We start from the raw sequence: 19,425 nt of genomic DNA, 5'->3' as shown, positions 1-19,425 counted from the left end.
AGGTATCTGGGTCACATACGTCCTCTTCTTCTTGGGCTGCTAGCTCTGGGTTGGGAAATACCCAGAGATTTGGAAGTTGGAGCCTGGGGAGGGCAGGGTGTGGGTAGAGGACGGCCCACGACAGGGATTATTTTTTATATTTTGATTTGATGCTTAAACCACGCTCCCAACCACCTGGCTCAGGGTGGCTCAGGGTACATCGTATGAAACACAGCAATACAAGGTAAAACCATTCCCTTTAAAATTCAGTTAATTTAAATAAAAATTAACGTACAAATGAAAACAGTAAAGCACAATATCAGCAACTGAACAAAATGGGCATATCTCACTGCGGCTCACTTGGTACTGAACTCCATTTTGGGGTGGTTTGGGTGGGGGGGGGTAGGGGATGTTGTCAGTGAGTCCCTGCACAAAAGCTGCCATTGGCTCCAGGGAAACTGATCCCTAATGGTGAGAGGTCCCCAGGTGCTACCTGGAGGTTGGCAAGCCTGTCTCCCACATAAGGTACTTCCCTGTGCAGAGATCCCAAGAAGAAGGGAGGGTCGCATTCGGTTGCCCCGTTCTCAGATGCACAGTAATTATCTGTCTCTGGTTAACCCAGGCAAGCCAAATCTCATATTTTGGGAACTAAGCAGGGCCAATCCTGCCTAGTATTTGGATGGGAGACCTCCAACAAACACTAAGGCTCATGACATGGAGGCAGGCAATGGTGAACCACCTCCGAACGCCTCTTTCCCGGCTGCCAGACAATCCCAAAATCTCCTGGTGACACTACATTACATCTGCCCAATCTGCCGTTCACGGACATGGTATGATTAACCTGTAAATGTTTAGTCTTTTGTCTTTCATGGTGGATTATATAGCTCCTTATTGATGTGTTCCTTATCTTGCGGACAGAAAACCTTTCGTTCTCCCAACGAAGTTTGACAAATCATAGAATAATAGATTTGGAAGGGACCTCCTGGGTCATCTAGTCCAACCCCCTGCACTACGCAGGACACCCACATCCCAATTGCTCATCTACTGTCACCTGCCACCCCCTTGAGCCTTCACAGAATCAGCCTCTCCGTCAGATGGCTACCCAGCCTCTGTTTAAAAATCTCCAAAGATGGAGAACTCACCACCTCCACAAGGTGGTTCCCGGAAATGATTTGAGAACTAAAATTTGAAGATTCCTTTCCTAAACAGTAACACGGTTTGTCTATTTTAAAATAGAAACTATTTGATCATACTGGTGAAATTGCTTGTTTACATTTTCCCGCCCCACACGGACTCTTTTGTTTAACTCGCTTACCATGTTGGCCACACTTGGGTTACTACGCTACGCACGCGACACACGAGAAAGAAAGAAATACATTTCTAGTAATTAGCTCTGGTAGGAAGGGGGGAGGACCACTTTGCACGTGATGGACAGAACTATATTCCCAAACCAATCAGCTGCCCCAGGCCTCGATAAATCTGTCAGCACGAATAATGATTAGAAAGCCAAAACTACAGACCCAACCGTAACGAGACTGTGAAACCAGCATTTTATCATGCAAGTCAGTGTTATTTTCCCTTTCGCATGGAGACTCAGGGGCAGGACTGGTGAATGATAACCAGTATCCCTTCCAGAATGTGTCACTGCCAACATTTCAAAACTTAAAAAAGGGAGGGAGGCATTCATGCAAGCCTTCCTGCTCTGGTTCTCTCATCAAGGGATCAATGATGGATCCCATTGGCAGGTTGACTACTACGCAGGACATTAAGCAGTCACGGAAGGACCGACGGACAGACGGATGCATACATACATACATACATACATACATACATACATACATACATACATACATACATACATTGCAGAGCTGGGAAAAATACAGAGGTGGGCAACCAAGATGATTTGAGGGTTGGGCCATCTTCCCTAGAAGGAACAGCCAAAGAGTCTAGGACTTTCAGTTTAGAAAGGGAGGACACTAGCTAACTAACTATCCACCTATCCACCTATCCCCTTATCCACCTATCCATCCACCTATCATCTATCCACCTATCCACCTATCATCTATCATCTATCATCTATCATCTATCATCTATCATCTATCATCTATCATCTATCATCTATCATCCATCCATCCATCCATCCATGCAATTTTTAAGCCGTAACCTCTCCGACCATGATCTCGTGGTGGCTACCGTCATTAAAACTGTATACAGATTCGTCTAAAATTATATGAAGCCCAGTTACAAGTTACTTAAAAAACTCCTAAAAAGCCAGTCCATCGCAGAATTCCCCATGAACCTTGGGTCAAGTAAATCCAATCTAATTACGATCATAATCCCCAGGATTCAGATGGGGGGGGGTAAGGTGCAGGAGGGGGCGGGGCATTACGGATGTCACCAAGTGCAGGCATTGGAGGTTTATAAAATTATGTATGGTTTGGAGACAGCTGACAAAGAGAAATGCTTCTCCCTCTCCTCAAACATTAGAGCTCAAGGGCATCTACGTCATTAAGCTGATGGGCAATAACTTCAGGACAGACCCCATGAAATATACCTTACCCAGAGAGTGATTAAAATGTGGAATTTGTTGCCAGAGGAGGTAGTGATGGCCACAGAGACACACAGCTTTAAAGGGGAATAGGAGAGATTCATGGAGATAAGTTTATCCACAGCAACTAGCCATGACCGAGGGGAACCTCCACATTCAGAGGCACTAAACCTCTGAATCTCAGGCCACTTCAGGGGAAAGTCTGTCTGTCGTCCCTGTTGCTCACCATTCAGAGGAACTGAGTGATACAGAATGCTAGGCTAGATGGTCAGATCCAGCAGGATCTCCTGAAATCCCTATTATATTGCAAGTATTTTGTCCTATGCTATTGGAGGCGTGTTTCAAGAGTCTGGATTGTTCCAGTCCAGAGTAATAATTTCGAAATAGAGTAGTAAACAAACAAGGAAACCACAAAGGGCAAACCTTCTAAACTGCCAAGCGAGGAGCCAAGAAAAACCCCGAAGACGGCTGATTCTTCTCCAGGCGTGTTTGTATTTTTATTTTTAACAGCCTGTTGTAATTGGCTCGGCTTGTTCTTCAATGGCTTTCGCGTTATGGTTTTAATTGTAAGCCGCCTAAGAGCAGGTCTCTGCTGGAGAAGCAGCAGATAAATTTCCCAAATAAAAACCTCCTGTGTGTCTACAGACCAGCTTATTTATAACCCCATCATTGCTGCTTGCAGATACCCGCTTCACTTGCAAGGAAGCCATATGGACACATGAAGCTGACTTTTACTGCTGGTCCATCAAGGTCAGCATTGCCTACTCTGACCGGCAGCTGCTCCCCAGGGTCTCAGATAGAGGCCACTGATCTTTTTCACTGGAAATGCCAGAGATTGGACCTGGGAGTGGGACCTTCTACATGCAACACAGATGTTCTTCTATGGAACCAAAGGCTACCAGCTGAGTCCAGATATAAACATGCAACCCCCCTTAACCCACAAGGAAGCCATGGCCAGACCTTACAGTCACTTTTGGATCACTGGTCCCCTGGCAAGTGCTACTGGTTAACATCACGATCCATCATATTTGTAAACTTCCCTGGGTTTCTGGGTTCCTTCCCCCAGATTTTATCCTCACGACAACCCTAAATGGGAGGTGAGGTGAAGAAAGTGCAGCTGGCTCAAGGTTACCTAGTGAGCTTCACCCACACCATGGAGTCTTAATCTAGAGCTACTACCTCTTAATACAATGCCAAAAATTCTGGGATCTCAAGCAGGCTTTCTCAACCAGGGTTCTGTGAAACCCTGGGTTTTCTTGACAGCCCTGGAAACGTTTCCCAAATAGGTAGGAGTCAATTTTTTAAAATATATTTTATAAAAACGCATTATATCGGGTGATATAGAGCCTCTTGTGGCGCAGAGTGGTAAGGCAGCCGTCTGAAAGCTTTGCCCATAAGGCTGGGAGTTCAATCCCAGCAGCCGGCTCAAGGTTGACAGCCTTCCATCCTTCCGAGGTCGGTAAAATGAGTACCCAGCTTGCTGGGGGGTAAACGGTCATGACTGGGGAAGGCACTGGCAAACCACCCCGTATTGAGTCTGCCATGAAAACGCTAGAGGGCGTCACCCCAAGGGTCAGACATGACCCAGTGCTTGCACAGGGGATACCTTTACCTTTTACCTATGACCATACATGGTCATGTTGACCTGCCCTCCCCATCCCAAGGATGACCTTGGGCTAGTTCTCCGAGAGCTCTCTCTGCCTCCCCTCCCTCACAGGGTGTCTGTTGTGGGGAGAGGAAGGGAAGGTGATTGTAAACTGAGATTCCTTCAGGTAGTAAGAAGCGGGGTCAAAAAAACAACAACAACACACACACACACACACAACACAGCTCTTCTTCTTCTTCATTGGGGACTCAAAGTGACTTTCCTCCAATTTATTCTGACAACCATTCTGAGTCGGGTTCTCTTGAGAATGTAAACTGGCCCGATACCCTCTGCCCAGCTTCCGTGGCAGAGGGGGGATCCAAAACTGACTCCCCCGGATCCTCACGCTAAACTGCTCTGCACCTAATTCCAAACATTACTGCTTAAGCCCGACTCATTCAGATGCTACTACACATTTCAAATGGCTCCACGCTTCCTGCAGTCCTGCTATATTAATTTACTCGGTAACCACCTGCCAGAAAGGAGTTTACTCACTGGCTTGAAGATATACTTTTGGGGGAGAGGGAGGGAGGGACCATCGTTAAAAAAAAACAAAACCCTAAAATACACTCAAAACAATCCAAATATAACTCAGCAGCTGTAGCCTGCGAAATGGCAGGTTAGCATTCGTGTGCATGCACGCACAATCAAGAGAAAGGCCTCCAGCTCTGTGCTTCCACTTCTTAGAGATTCTGCAGGATGACAGCTCTGAGAAGCCGCATGGGGAAAATTTTTAACAAAGCATCCTCGGGTAGGAGTCAAAACAGGAGTGCCAACGTATCAAGGGCAGGTTCCGGAAAATAAAGGGAAAGGGAACACAGCCAACCACGGCTAGTCCAGCTTACAACAACTGTAGGTCCTTACGCATGAGCACAGGGCGCATGGCTCCGAACGGGGACTCTTACACAGGCAAGCATGAAAATGCTAGGGAAATCTTGCGTGAAAGGATGGCATATTTTTAGACAGACCGAGAAATCCTTCTCTATCCCGCTCTCGCAGCCAAGCTGGCTCTTCTTCTAGCGAAAATATAAAATAGCGACTACGAGCCGACAGACTCACCCGGAATGTCTGTGAGCATTCCGTGACACCGCAAGACTTCAGCCAGCAGCTGGACTGGTGGTGGCACATGCAGGCAAGCAGGTGGCGGAGAGCTTTTAAGTGTATCACAACATGATCCTACCAGTGGGTAGTGGTTGGACTGCCAAAGTCAGGGATAGCTTCACAGAAATCAACCACTGTCATAACGGCCGATCGGGTTGGATCCTACCAGCTTTTTCCATTCAGTCCTGACCCCCATGTGGCTCCTGGCCATGCTGGGCCCACAGTCCCTGGCCCAGTCTGTACAGAAGCAGAAAGGCCTCTAGCCCCTCCGGTCACCTGTGGGAAAGCTGTCAGGATCCAACCCTATGTATCAATGGGGTGACAGCTTGGCCCAGAGAAGGTGCCTGGTAGCATCTTTTTTCCGTGCATAAAATGGAAACCTTCCCCAGGTCTGCTGTGCAGCCAAAGAGAAACTTCGACGTGAACACCAGAAATGCCCTGCTGCTCCATGGTTATGTATAGAGAACATTTAACCTGCAAATCGCTTTACAATCTAACGTACATTTCTTGCAACGTCTGAGAGGGGCCGTGGTACATCTCCTGCTTCTCACACGGAACTTCCTGGATTTAATCCCTGGCCTCTCCAACTCAAAGCTCTTGGCAAAGGCCTCTCGCCCACCCAAGAGCCTGAAGAACCTCTGCCAGTCAGAAGAGTCCCCAGGGACAGTTTATCCATGTAGCACGTGCTATGGGCCCTGCTCTTCCAGGGGCCACACACGGTATCCTCTCCCCTTCCCCATTTCCCTCTTTAAAGACACTTAGAGTGACACCTCTACCCACTGTTGAGGGCCTTTCCGCTCCCAGTTTGACTGCTCCCGCTGCAATTGTACTGTGCTAGGGCCCTGCAAATCCTGAAGCTTCCTCTGGTGCTAAAAGGTAAAGGTATCCCCTGTGCAAGCACCGGGTCATGTCTGACCCTTGGGGTGACGCCCTCCAGCGTTTTCATGGCAGACTCAATATGGGGTGGTTTGCCAGTGCCTTCCCCAGGCATTACCGTTTACCCCCCAGCAAGCTGGGTACTCATTTTACCGACCTCGGAAGGATGGAAGTCTGAGTCAACCTTGAGCCGGCTGCTGGGATCGAACTCCCAGCCTCATGGGCAGAGCTTCAAACAGCATGTCACTGCCTTACCACTCTGCGCCACAAGAGGCCTCTGGTGCTACAGGCCCTGCAAATCCTTAAACCACTCTTGAGAGCCCCTACTGCACTAGACGCACCAATGCCTTGACTCTGCCCATGAGTGACATTATGCAGAAGATCCCAGACATTCCTGGTTCAACGTTAGGAGAGAGGCCTTCTGTTGCTTGAAAGCAAAGGACAACCACCGTGACTCAGATGGACCATCAATTCAGAATCGATGCTTTGTGAGTCTAAGACAAGTAATCCTGCTAGCTATTATTATAAGAGCAGGTTTGGAGCTCATGTCTGGGACCCCGGGTTCAAATTCCTACAGCGGACAGATGAGGGAGCCCCAGGTTCAAATCCCATCTCTGCCACGGAAGCTCGCTAGGCCTCTGTGGGCCAGTCACACACACATACCCTGCCTAAACAGACTGTTATTGTGAAGGTAACATGGAAGTACAAGAACAATTCTGCAAGCCACTTAGAGCCCCCCCCCCCGGTCATTATTGTCTGCTCAGACTGGCAGACGCTCTCCATGGTCCCAGGCAGAGCCTAAGTAACTAGATCAGGGTTCCACAAGAACTCCCCAGGAGTTCTACGGGCCTTTCCCAGAATTCTGGATGGACACCAACATCAGAGGACGTTACTGGGCCCCCTTCCCCTGCTGCTCTACAGGCCTGGTCTCTGTCTCCACAATGGAAACCGTAAATGATTGATTGATCAAATGGTTGATTGATTGCCTGGCTCCCGCATCTTACTCCTGCACCCACTTTTCTAACAGGGTATGTCACCACTTCCAGAGTTCCTCAAAACCTAAAAGATATTTCAGGGGTTCCTCCCCGGTCTAAAGGTTGAAAAAGGGTGAACTAGGTAAAATCACACCACTAAGCTGGCTACCTAATCTTAGGTCTGTTATTCCCTTTCAGCTTAACCAACCTCGCAGGGTTGTTGTGATGATAAAAACAAGGAAGGATGTAGCACGGCTCAGAGCTTCCCCAAGGGGGGGGCAAACAAAAATAGACTAGGCAGACATGATTTTTAAAGTACCCTAAAGGGTTAGGTGCTGTACAATATGCATATCTCCCCCTACCCCCCGCAAAGCTTTTATTGCTCCCATTTTACAGGGTGGAACAAAAGTGACTCACCCAATGAGTCTGTGGCAGAGACGAGAACCACACATTCTGGTCCAAATATAACTCTTAACAATGGGTTCGCTCTCTCCTGACACAGAACACAAAAGCGAAACATTCGTCCGTCTTGCCGAGCGAACCCTCTGGCCTACCGAACAGATCCACGACCCACCATCATACAAAGGGGAATTTAAAACTTCCATCCCGGCTCAAACCAGGGCTGGAAATGCGCAGGCGCATCCGACGTACCGTCAGGAACCGGTCCAGCCAAAACGTTTCCGCGCCTAGCTCCTGCTGCCCAAATTCCTGGCTGGGTCCAACTTACAAAAGCCCCCAAACGCCCCCTCTCCGCCAACTCCTCTTGCAGAGCGGAATCTTCCTCTTTTCCATGAGGACGACGCCAGGCACCTCGCTGCCGAAAGAGACGGCAGGAGAGGAGATCTGTGCTCTGCGCCTGTCTAGCGGTTTTGCCCAAAACGAGGGAGTGCCTTGCCGGTTAAACCACTGGTTTCTATTTTTAAGCCTGCCTCTGTGCTTCCAGTCCTCGCCCCACCACCTTTCCCTATGCAGGGATAAACGCGTTTTGCTTTTTTAAGCCTCCTCTCCTCGCAAAAGTGGCACCAACCTGAACGCCGCGGCCCACGCGGCACCGTGGGGCCCACGGCAATGCCAATTTAGACCCGGGGGATGCGCTATTCATGCCAAGGCAATAACATCCTTCTCCTTTGGGAAACCAGAAGCACACAAGAACTGTCCCACCTCCTGCCCCCCCTCCCCCAAGGCACAATCTTCTAAGCATTTCAAGGGCCGCTTATTTATATATTGTCCCAAAGGAGCCATGCATCCTCTGCATAAAGTGGAATTCGGCGGCTAAACCAAGCCCATTCTGCACCCAAAAGAACAACTCGGGACAGGGGAGCCAAGATCTGTCCAAAACTGGTCCCCAGAACCCTCATCCAAGACTGTGCTCCAGCGAATGAAGCCTCTAAGCATGTGCAGAGTGCCCTTCGCTGCTGGATGTACAGCAGAGGCAGGCCCCAGGGGCGGGCGGGGAGATGTCGAGCGGCATCTAGGAAGGTCAGAGTCCTCGTATTTTACGTTTGCACACACAGCGATAAGCGCAACTTGTTCACGGCGGATTTTTTAAAAAGAAAGAACAATCTTTTTAAGGAAAAACAAAATAATCCAGTGAAAATCAATCGACGTCGTCAAACTCCATAAAAAATCCACGCGGAAAAAATAGCCCCCTTAATGTTAAGGGACACACACGTGATTGGCAAGAAGTGCTAAAAAGATTAAAGGGGGGGGGGGTTTGAAAAGCTGCACAGGGTGGATTGCAGAGGAAAAGAGAAAGTGCCTGGAAGCCAGGAAGTGTCATTGGGGTGGGGGGAGGGGGCAGGGAGGGAGAAGAGAAAAAACCAGAAAGCAAAATCGAGGGGAAGGGAGAGATTTAGTAAATGATCAACTCACTTTCAGCGGCCAGACTCTCTCCCTCTCCCTGACCTCACTGCCCGACTGCAGCAGCGAGGAAAAATATAGATACACCCTCCCCATCTAGCAGCAAGGGTGCCTCCAAACCCAACTTGCATTCAACTGGAATTCAAAGGAGTGGGGGGGGGGAAGCCTGGGGGGGGGATACTGCAAGATCCATGCAAAACGCCAGAACACCCCCCCTCTAAAAAAAAAATAAAACAACCAACCCACACACGTCTAGATTATGGAACCCAGATTTGTCAATGAGGTTCTGCTCACAGGCCACCTCCCAGTCGGAAGACCCCCCCCCAAGAAACCCCCCTCTCTCCCCCACCAGGTCTTTAATTTCGAATAATCCCAACATCTCCTCCCCCCCCCCCCCCACAGGAGTCCGCATCACATCTGCAACCTGCAAAAAAAAAAATAGACCACAGGGAATGAATATCAATCCAAAGAGTTGCGACGCACAGGGGAGATGCGGGAGGGGGGGTCCATCTCCCCCCCCTTTGAAACCTGAATGATTTCTTCCCCCCCCCTACCTCGAGGGAGGGAGGGAGGGAGGGGAGGGGAGCCGTCCAGAAAAGGGGTGGCGGAAAGTTTCTCTTACCGCAGGGATGGGATGGCTTCCAGCTCCGCCCGGATTGCAGGCTTGAATTAATCTGCGAGGAGGAGGAGGAAGGAAAGGAGGAAGGAAGGAAGGAGAGAAAAAGGAGGAGGAAGAGGAGGAGGGAGGGGGGGATGGAGGGAGAGGGGGAGGGGGTGGGGGGCAATTCCCACCCTGGCCGCGCAGGGGAGACGGATGCCGGAGGGCGGGGGGCGCCGGGCCAAGCGGGGGCCCCCCTGCAGCCACCCCCTGCTCCCGGGGGCTGCAGACAAACCGAGGGGGGGGGGAGGGCAGGAGGGAGGGGGAGGCTCTTTGTTCTATAATCCCAGTAAGATTGCCAGCCATTCGCCCCGGCTCTAATCCCAGCCCCGCTCAAGAGCCGCATCCATTGGCTGCCATTTACATACAGGATTAAGAGGCAGGCGGCCAGGCAAGCAGGCAGGCAGGCAGGCAGGCGGGCGGGCGGGCAGGAGAGCTGGCAGCGCAGGCAAAGGGGAGCAGGGGCTTCCGTGCTCCGCAGCTCCCCTTCGGCGCTGCCCTCGGGCCAAGGCAATGCGGGGCGAGGAGGGAGCCCGGCCCGGCCGCTGTGGGGGTCCGAGGTTGCGGCAGGCGCTGGCGGAGCACGCAGCTGGGAAGAGGCCAGGGCGATGCAGGGGCAGGACAGAGGGCAGAGCGGAGGGGAGGTTGTATACCCCGCTTTCCCCTGCCCGAAGGAGTCCCCAAGCGGCTTGCCGAACACCTTTCCCTTCCTTAACTGGCACATTGGGAGCTGAGAGAGCTCGGAGAGAACAGCTCTCAAGAGAACTGGGACTAGGCCGAGGTCACCCAGCTGGCTGCTTGTGGAGGAGCGGGGCATCCAGCCCCAGATTAGAGGCGGTCGCTCTAGAATCGCTATGCCACGGGGAATTCTCAAGGCGGCCGATAATCGCCTTCCCTTCCTCTCCCCTGCAACAGAGGCCCTGGGAGGTGGATGAGGCGGAGAGAGCTCTGAAAGAACTGCTCTTTGAGAGCAGCTCTAAGAGAACGGTGACTGGCCCAAACTCCCCTCCCCTCCGGCAGGCTGCATGTGGAGGAGCAATGGGGAATCAAACCCGGTTTCTCCATGGACCTGGAGGGATGACAGCTCACAACAACAGAGATCAGTGTCTCTGTAGAAAAGGGATGCTTTGGAGGGTGGAGCCTATGGCACCATACCCCCCCCCCCGGGTCACTATCCTCCCCAGGCTCCTCCCCTAAATATCCATGCCTTTCCCAACCCTGGTCTGGCAACTCTACCCCCATCCCCTCTTGTTGTCCAGAGGGGACCCTTCTCCCATGAAGCTCCTTTACGTTGTATCCATCCATCAGTCTATCAAGGTCAGTATTGTCTGCTCAGGCTGGCAGCTGCTCTCCTGGGTCCCAGCAGAGATCTTCCCTGTCCTCTCCAGCCTGGTCCTTTCGACTGGAGATGCCGGGGATTGAACCTGGGACCTTGGCAAGTAGAGGCTCCTCTACTGAGCAGTGCCCACCCACACACTCATGTGCTGCCCATCGTCCCAGCACTATTGCCTCCCAGTGGTGCATGAATTAATCTACAATTCCCTCCACCAAGGGGGAGAAAAAATAAGGACAAAACCTGAGCAAGATACCAGAACATCACAGCACCAGGACAACTAGGTTGGGGCATACATTTCTAATGGGCCATCTTCCCGTTTGAAAGTCACATATATTTATCTGGATATTTATACCCTTCTTTTCCACTCAACTGTGACCTAAGCAAAACAAAAGACCTGTCAGCCAATGAGCTCCGGAGGAGGAAAAACAAACCAACAAACAACCTAAAGAATCTTATTTATTTCGGATCAAGGAAACCAAAAGCCAGAATGAGTCCCAGTTCCATTTAACTCATTTTCAGAGATGGAAACCTTCAGTGGCTTAATAAAAGGCCTGTTTTAAATTTTCAGGGTTTTCCTTTCCATTAATGAACGATCTTAAAACTGTCTAAGTATTATCCAAAACTTTAAACTTCAATTTAAACTTTAAACTCTCAATGAGGGATCTCCTACAATGCAGCCTGTCAATTCAAAGTCACTGAAAAATTAAAATAATCCTTTTATTAAGTCACTGAAGAAGGTTTCCCTCTTGGAAAACAAAAATATTTGGAACCGGAATTTGTGTCTGTGGGATTCTTTGATCTGAAGATATATTGCTGTTGCATTCTTTGATCTGAAATAAATAAGAATCTTAATGTTCTTTGTGGGTTTTTTTTTTGCTGCAACTGTGCCCTAAAGCACCTCCCTTCATTCTTTCTTCCTATTTTTTATTTATTAATTTAAAGCATATTTATGCTACCTTTACACCCAGTCTGGGTCCGCAGGGCATTAAACATTAAAACCACCAAAAAACACAGTTCCAAATACAGTAATGCAATTAAAAACACAAATCACGACCCTAGAAAGAGGGCCAAATATCATTAGGGGGGGGGGGCAAATGAAACAAAATCTCCATATTCTGGACGAAGACACAGATAGGGGGAGACAGACAAATCTCCCTGGAGAGCGAATTCCAAAGAAGGCCCTTTCTTGAATCCTCAGGTGGTGAAGGTGACTGAAGTAGGGCCTCCAAGTATGACCAGAGTAAGTTCGGTAGGTTTGGATTGTCATTAACCTCATCACAACCACCCTGTGAGGTAGGTCAGGCTGTGAGAGCATAACTGGCCTGAGATCACCTAGTCAGCTTTTTCAGCAGTGTGAGGATTTGAATCTGGGTCTCCAAGGTCCTCCTCATCCAACACTTGGATTACAACATGTTGGTTTGCTGTGTGCCATAAAGCTTGCTGTGAGAACTTGGGCCAATCTCTCTCAGCCTGACCTACCTCACAGGGTTGTAGGCAATGTTCCCTCTGAAGTGTTCACGTGACCGGCTGCTCATCAACCCAGGAAGCCCCTCTCAGGAGCAATCTGGAGCCACACAAGACCTTGCACTGTCCATGGCCCATTTGCAGAACACAGCAGTTCTATTGTGCACAGGTGGTGAACTGCTCCACTTAGTGGGGGGTGGGGAGAGAATAGAGGGAACATTGCCTACAACCCTGCGAGGTAGGTCAGGCTACCTGAAGGGCACTTGGTGGGGCCAAACTTCCAATTGCTAAAATTGGTTTCTAGCACCACCATGAGCAATTTCAGGCATGCTCTGAAGTCACCAGGGCCCATTCTGCACATATTGGCTAATGCGTTCGATGCACTTCAGGAGTAAATGTTACTGTTTGGCACAGGAAAATCCATCTGCGAAAGAACACTGAAAGCGTGTGTGTAGAATGGGCCCGTGTTCTGCCTCCATAAGAAGTAACTAGTAAGTTTGTAGCTTGCAGCCACGCTTATATCCGCACAGTCAGCAGAACTGGAATTTCTTGAGTTACCCGAGAAGAGGCTCATATCCGCTGAGTCATGCTGGCTCACCAAAGTGACCCAGTTGTCGAGTGTGTAACCGCTGGTGTTTATTTCCTGTTTGCTCCTGTCTGCAACTGGGTACATCCTTTCATCTGCGCTGGAGACGCTGCCTGTCTTCCTCCTCCCCCCCCCCCCCCGCCGCCCACTCTGAAGGCACACGAAGAAACGCAAGTAGTAAGTCACAAGTCAAAAATCTCAAATATCCCTCTGGTGCTGCCCCCCGCCTCCGTGCCGCCACTGAGTGGTCTGCGCAGGGCAAACAAGGCTGCTCACAAAACATACATCATAAAATCACCTCTTAAAACTTAGAATGCAGCACACATGATTAAACATTGCAGATAAACTGCCAGCATCCTCTCCTGTGATTTAGCTTTCCTAATATTGCTGATCAAGGGGAAGGGGGTGCATGTGCACTACCACTCAAATCCTTGGAGTTCATCCATCCAAATACTCGCCAGGATCGGCCCTGCTTAGCTTCTGAGATGTGAGGGGATCAGGGCTCCCCAGCAGCTGTGAGAATGCAGTATTGTTTTGCTAACAAGAAGAAGGTGCAACCGACTCAGGGCGTTCCAGGCCGGAGATGAATGGAGGTGTCTTGTCCCGAAGCAGCTTACAAACACTTTCCCCTTCCTCTCCTCTCAACAGACACCCTGAGGGGTGGGTGGGACTGAGAGAGCTCTGAGAGAACTGCTTTGCAAGAACAGCCTTAAGAGAACAGCCTTAAGGTCACCTGGATGTAGTGGAGTGTGGAATCAAACCCACTTCTTCAGATTAGCTTTAACCACTGCACCCTGCTGGCTCCCTGCAAACTAAGCCTCTGTTATTTCCTAAACCATTGTTTAAATAAATCTTCTTTAAGCATAATGTCTGGATGCCAAAGTGAGGAAGGTCTGGCAGTTCCATCCCATTTGTTTAGGCCAACGATTCCTGTGCGTGAACGGCAGCCTCTCCAGAGAAGGAGCACAGCACCCCAATGCCCAAGGTCAGGCTGATATGGATCCATCTTTAATAAGAAGAACAAAACCCCACAGCTGAGCTTATAACTGAAAGCATCCTTCAATCTATTTTTTTTTCCAGAAAGATTCTCCCAATTTAATTAAGAAACAGGGCTGCAGAAAGCAGGAGAATAGCCAATAAAGCTTCCTGGAACAGACAGACTTATAAAATACATTGCCAGCTTCTGGGGAGCATTTTTGGGTAGCTGCAAATAGTTGGAAGGTAGGTAATCGCTGGAAAGAAGGTGCAGCTTACTCCCCCCGCCCCCGCCTAGCTTGCAAAGAAACTGCGAGATGGAGCAGAATCACAAGGTTGTGCCTCCGACACAGACGGCAGTGAATGACCTTGGTCATGTCTCTTCATCTCATTGCTGCTTGGTCCCTGCTTTGGTGCCAAGTGACACATCTTGTGGAGATGTGAAATAATATTGAATAGCTTGATCTTGTCAAACCTTGGAAGCTAAGCTTGGTCTAGAGTTGGATGGGAGACCACCAAGGACGGCTTTGCCAGGAAAGGTAATAGCAAACCACTTCTGCTCTTAGTCAAGAAGAAGAGCTGTTTTTTTTTGTACCACGCTTCTGCCTACCTGAAGGATTTTCTTAGCAGCTTACAATCACCTACCCTTCCTCTTCCCCACAGCAGATGCTCTGTGAAGTAGGAAGGGGCTGAGAGAGCTCTGACAGATCTGCTCTGTGAGAACAGTGTCTAACAGGGCTGTGATGATCCCAAGGTCACCCAGCTAGCTGCAGTGGAGGAGCCAGGAATCAAACCCAGTTTGCCAGATTAGAAGTCACTGCCCTTAACCACTACACCACGCTGGCCACTGCATGGATAAAATCTCATATACACATGAAACATACAAGGAATAAAGGCTAGATGTGTTTCGACATCTACAGGTCTTCCTCAGTTGTCAAGTAAATTAAAATGCTCTTATATAGTAAAAAAAAGATAATCTGGGCTTGCTAGATGGTAAAAAAAAATCTAGCTACCCTCCAAAACTCCATAATTCACAGTATCTGAGTGCCTGAGTAGAGTATATACAAATTCAGATCAATTTCACTCTCTTGCTTTTGTAACTGACCAAGCTTGGAGGCAAGGTAGCCCCCCCCCCCCAATCTGTTTGTTCCCAGATTACACCAGAGCAGGACTGATCCTGAATTTCTTCACCCTGGCAGCAACTGCATGTTCCAGAAAGAAGGAAGGAAGGGGGGGGGGGGAGAGAGAGAGAGAGAGAGAGAGAGAGAATGTTCATCTCCCCCCCCCATCTATTTAAGAAACTGTCTCTTTATGTAGCCCCATGTGGCTAACTACAGAAGCATTTAATTCTTATTACGCACCACTTTCCCTCTGAATAAATCGTACCCATAAAAAATTCTGGCGCAAGAGAAAAAAGGTTGATCCTGCATTGAGCAGGGGATTGGACTCGATGGCTTGTATGGACCCCTCCAACTGTATGATTCTTTACTCTGAATCTGAATGTTGGGGTGGATGGTTCAATCTCCAGAATGTCCACTTAAAATTTTTGCTCATGCCACGCTCCCCGTCCAGAAGCAGGGAGCTGGTGGTTCCATGAGTAATTCAGAGCTGTCTCCATGAATTTAACTGTCTGGTCTGTGTACTTACCATGCTTCCTTGCAGTTGCCCCCCTCCCTACCATCAGGTTTTTTTTTTAAGGCACTTAGGGATAAGCCACGGCTCAGTGGCTGAGTATCTGCTAAACAAGCAGGAAGTTTTCAGATTACTCTCCAGGTTCTCCAGTTAAAAACATCACATGGTACGAGAGACCCTGAGACTCCGGACCAGAGGTAATCAAACTGCAGCCCCCCAGATGTCCATGGACTACAATTCCCATGAGCCCCTGCCTGGCAGGGGCTCCTGGGAATTGTAGTCCATGGACATCTGGAGGGCCGCAGTTTGACTACCCCTGCTCTGGACAGCCAATAGCAGTTACAAAGACATGGTCCAGCAGAAGGTAGCTTCATGTGTGCAAAAACAAACATCCGTTTGAGAATTTTAAGTTGACTTACTATAGAGGTGTCCCTGGTTGCCTTTGGCACCTGCCCACAAATCCAAATCTTGCGATCAGTTTTTTTGCAATCCCTTCTCCAAAGAGACGCTGTTGGCATTCTGGACATAAAAAGCAGGCAATGCACGTAGTTTAATTCAAGTAGGTTACTTAAAAGAGGCATCTGAGGGAGGCGATACAAAAAGGTGGAATGAATGACAAACAGTTGTGCGCTTTAGAATATGAGTGCCGTCTCGCATGACCTGACCATGACTCCAGCAAGTACGGCCTCTTCTCCAGTAACTGAGATGATTTCATTCTCAGGCTAGATAAAGCAGCCATGTGCGGTGATGAACCAGGCCTCTAGCGCAAGTGGTTACTGCGCAACCTCAAAACATGTCAACAGAATGTGGTCCTGAAGCTTCACCGGGGAAGATCTGGGCTGTCCAATCGGGAGCTGGCCTCACATGTAACCTGAGCAACGTATGTTTGCCTAGCGGGAACACGGAAGTGCCCAGCATGTCTAACTTGAAGTAGCACACAAGGCAAAAGGCCTTTCTCAGCTGCCAGTCAGAGGAGACAACCTGTGTTCCAACTCAGCAGAAGACAGCTTATAGTTTGCCAATTTTTACTGAGTGATAAGGAGGCTGACGTCACTTTTATTATGGCTAAATTTCTGTCCTCAGTTTTTAAACTTAAACTGTCCGATGTATCTTGACTATCTTTGTATAGTCTCCTAATCTGCTTTATGCCAATAAAGGTATTGTATTGTATTGTATTGTAGTACCATCTTCTCACGGAGTAGTAGAAGAAGAGTTGGCTTTTGTTCCCTGCTTTCCACTACCTGAAGTGGCTGAAAAATCATTTTCCCTTCTCCTCCATGCAGCAGATGCCATATAAGGTAGGCAGGAGTGAAAGAGCTCTGAGAAAGCTGTGACTAGCCCAAGGCCACCCAGCCGGCTACATGTGGAGGAATGGGGAATCAAATCAAGTTCCTGAGATTGGTAGTTACTGCTCTTAGCCGTGACACCTAGGCCCTAGGTAAGTTTATATGGAAGGTGCCAGTCTTTATATTTATTTTGATTTAGGACATTTAGGTCTTTGGGGTGGAAGTGGGGGAAGACACAATGTTTTATCTGGCCCTGCAAACCAACTGGAAATTGATGTATCATTATAGCAGAAATCATTCGGTTAGACGAAGTTGATTAAAGAAGAATGGATAGAAACAGACAAAGGACACCGGATCCAGTTGGGTAGTGAGGCGTGAGAAATCAAGGATCATGGATCTGATTGGTACATAAGAAGAAAGGGAAATAAAAAGGAAATAGAAATGTTCGGGTCCCCAGAGCAAGACTGAGAAACTCGAAATCCTCCCTAAAAGAAAGGGACTGTTCATATCTTCTTTGGTCGGATCTCATCTCACAGAACGTTCACAAACATTCCGGCTGCTGAGAGGGAGAGGAATCAGTCAGTGGTGCAGTTATGAGGAAATGAGGTTGTAAGTTGGGAGGAAATACTGGGTTTAAGTAATGGGGGGGGGGGGGCGGGATGGTGCAATGTTGGCCAGAAGAGGGGTTAAAGTATCACAAGACTGGCAGGCCACAAAATCCCCGCCCCCAAAATGGAGGGGGGGGGATAGAAATAGCAAGGGAATATGCTCCCTCTGTGAGTTGCATTCATGCTGAGGCTATGCGTATTTATGGTTCAGGACCACAGTGACATCTGGCGGTAGATGGAGACTATGGCTAACCAAAATGTTGCTAAAGGACGTTTTAGGTCAGAGTCCAAAGATCACTACACATTTCTTTTTATCATTTAGCTGTTTCTACCTTGTTTTTCTTCCAGTAGAGGCCCAAAGCAGCTTCTATATTTTTCCCTACTCATGATGTCAAGACTTCCTTAAATGAACCTTAGACATTATAAACACTCCCGAACATGGTGCACAGATATGTGGGGAGAGGTACTCCCGGCTACAGTGCAGGGATGCATTAATCCTTTAGAAGAAGAGAAGAAGAGTTGGTTCTTAGATGCCGCTTTTCCCTACCCGAAGGAGTCTCAAAGCAGGCTACAGTCGCCTTCCCTTTCCTCTCCCCACAACAGACACCCTGTGAGGTGGGTGAGGCTGAGAGAGTCCTGATATTCCTGCTCAGTCAGAACAGCCTTGTAAATGCTGTGGTGAGCCCAAGGTCACCCAGCTGGCTGCATGCGGAGGAGCGGGGAATTGAACCCGGCTCGCCAGATTAGAAGTCCGCACTCCTAACCACGACACCAAGCTGGCTCTCTAGATTTAGGTTTTATTTTTTTATTAAATGTTTATATTGCCCTCCCAATTATTACAGTCAGGGACCAGTCATAGACACAGTACAGCAGTCTGCAACAATTGTTGCAGTTATAAGTAAGAAAAAGACCATTAACAAGATTTGGGATACTTAATGGAGATAATTATGCTGAATAAAACAGCTTGGGTAGTTTAAAACACAACTAAAATATTTTTTTTAAAATAGCAAAGGGAAAACAAAGTACTGTTTTAGGACTCAGCCCCCACCATCCATCTCATTTGGCATAATTGGCACAGAAAAGGTACCCATGAGCTCAAACATTTCTCACCTGTCCAAGGATCTCTGTAGGGTAATAATTTTTCTATGCAGATCTTATCTGAAACTGAGTTCAGGTGCGTAACTGTGTTGGTCTGAAGTAGCAGAACAAAATTTGAGTCCAGAGGCACCTTCAAGTCCTACACAATTTTATTCTAGATGTGAGCTTTCATGCGCATGTGCGGTTCCTTGGACAATGAAATTGGAATCATGAGAGATATGAGGACAGAACAAAGGAGCAGGAAATGTGTAATTAGCTTCACAAATGTGCAGGATAATATCTTGCTAGAATAACATTCAGTCCTTTGCCCGAGGTGTGCGTGCACACCAAAGTTCACACCTAAACTAAAGCTTTGTTGGTCTTAAAGGTGCCCCCGGGCTCAGATTTTTTTCTGAACCTGATAGCTTTGGTAAGATGGAGGTAATCTTTATAGAAGGGGCAGCGAGATGTATTTCAAAGGCATCCCCCTCCCCCACCTTTGATGTGCCGAAGTCACTTCCAGGTCTCAAAGGTATGTTGCATTAATTTCCAGTAAGTGCACCCTGCATCCCTCTCCCTGCTCTGAGAGACCTGACCATCCTACCTATAAGCAGGGCGAAGAATTAGATGTAGAAGAAAAATTAGATGTAGAAGAATTAGAATTAGAATTAGAATTAGAATTAGAATTAGAATTAGAATTAGAATTAGAATTAGAATTAGAATTAGAATTAGAATTAGAATTAGAATTAGAAGAAGAATTGGTTTATATACCCTACTGTTTATGCAAAAAAGTTTCAAAGTGGCTTACAATCACCTTCCC

General features: G+C 48.4%; 1 protein-coding gene across 6 annotated transcripts in view; it reads right to left on the bottom strand.

The window, feature by feature from the left end:
- The window catches only part of GTF2IRD1 (GTF2I repeat domain containing 1), a 91,314-nt gene extending 81,426 nt beyond the window's left edge, over window positions 1-9,888 (bottom strand). For 3 of the 6 annotated variants that reach the window (XM_077311209.1, XM_077311212.1, XM_077311211.1), the window contains exon 1: window positions 9,606-9,887. The gene's annotated coding sequence lies outside the window, so the exon portion shown is untranslated. Of the gene's footprint in view, window positions 1-7,774; window positions 7,965-9,605 lie in introns of those variants that run through there. The other 3 variants (XM_077311214.1, XM_077311213.1, XM_077311215.1) reach the window with 3 other exon arrangements.
- Between the last annotated feature and the right edge of the window lie 9,537 nt (window positions 9,889-19,425).

The sequence above is a fragment of the Paroedura picta genome, chromosome 15 (genome assembly GCF_049243985.1).
Source record: "Paroedura picta isolate Pp20150507F chromosome 15, Ppicta_v3.0, whole genome shotgun sequence".
Lineage (NCBI taxonomy): Eukaryota > Metazoa > Chordata > Lepidosauria > Squamata > Gekkonidae > Paroedura > Paroedura picta.
The sequence above is the reverse complement of the archived record's forward strand: the minus strand, read 5'-3'. Positions and strand labels throughout refer to the sequence as shown.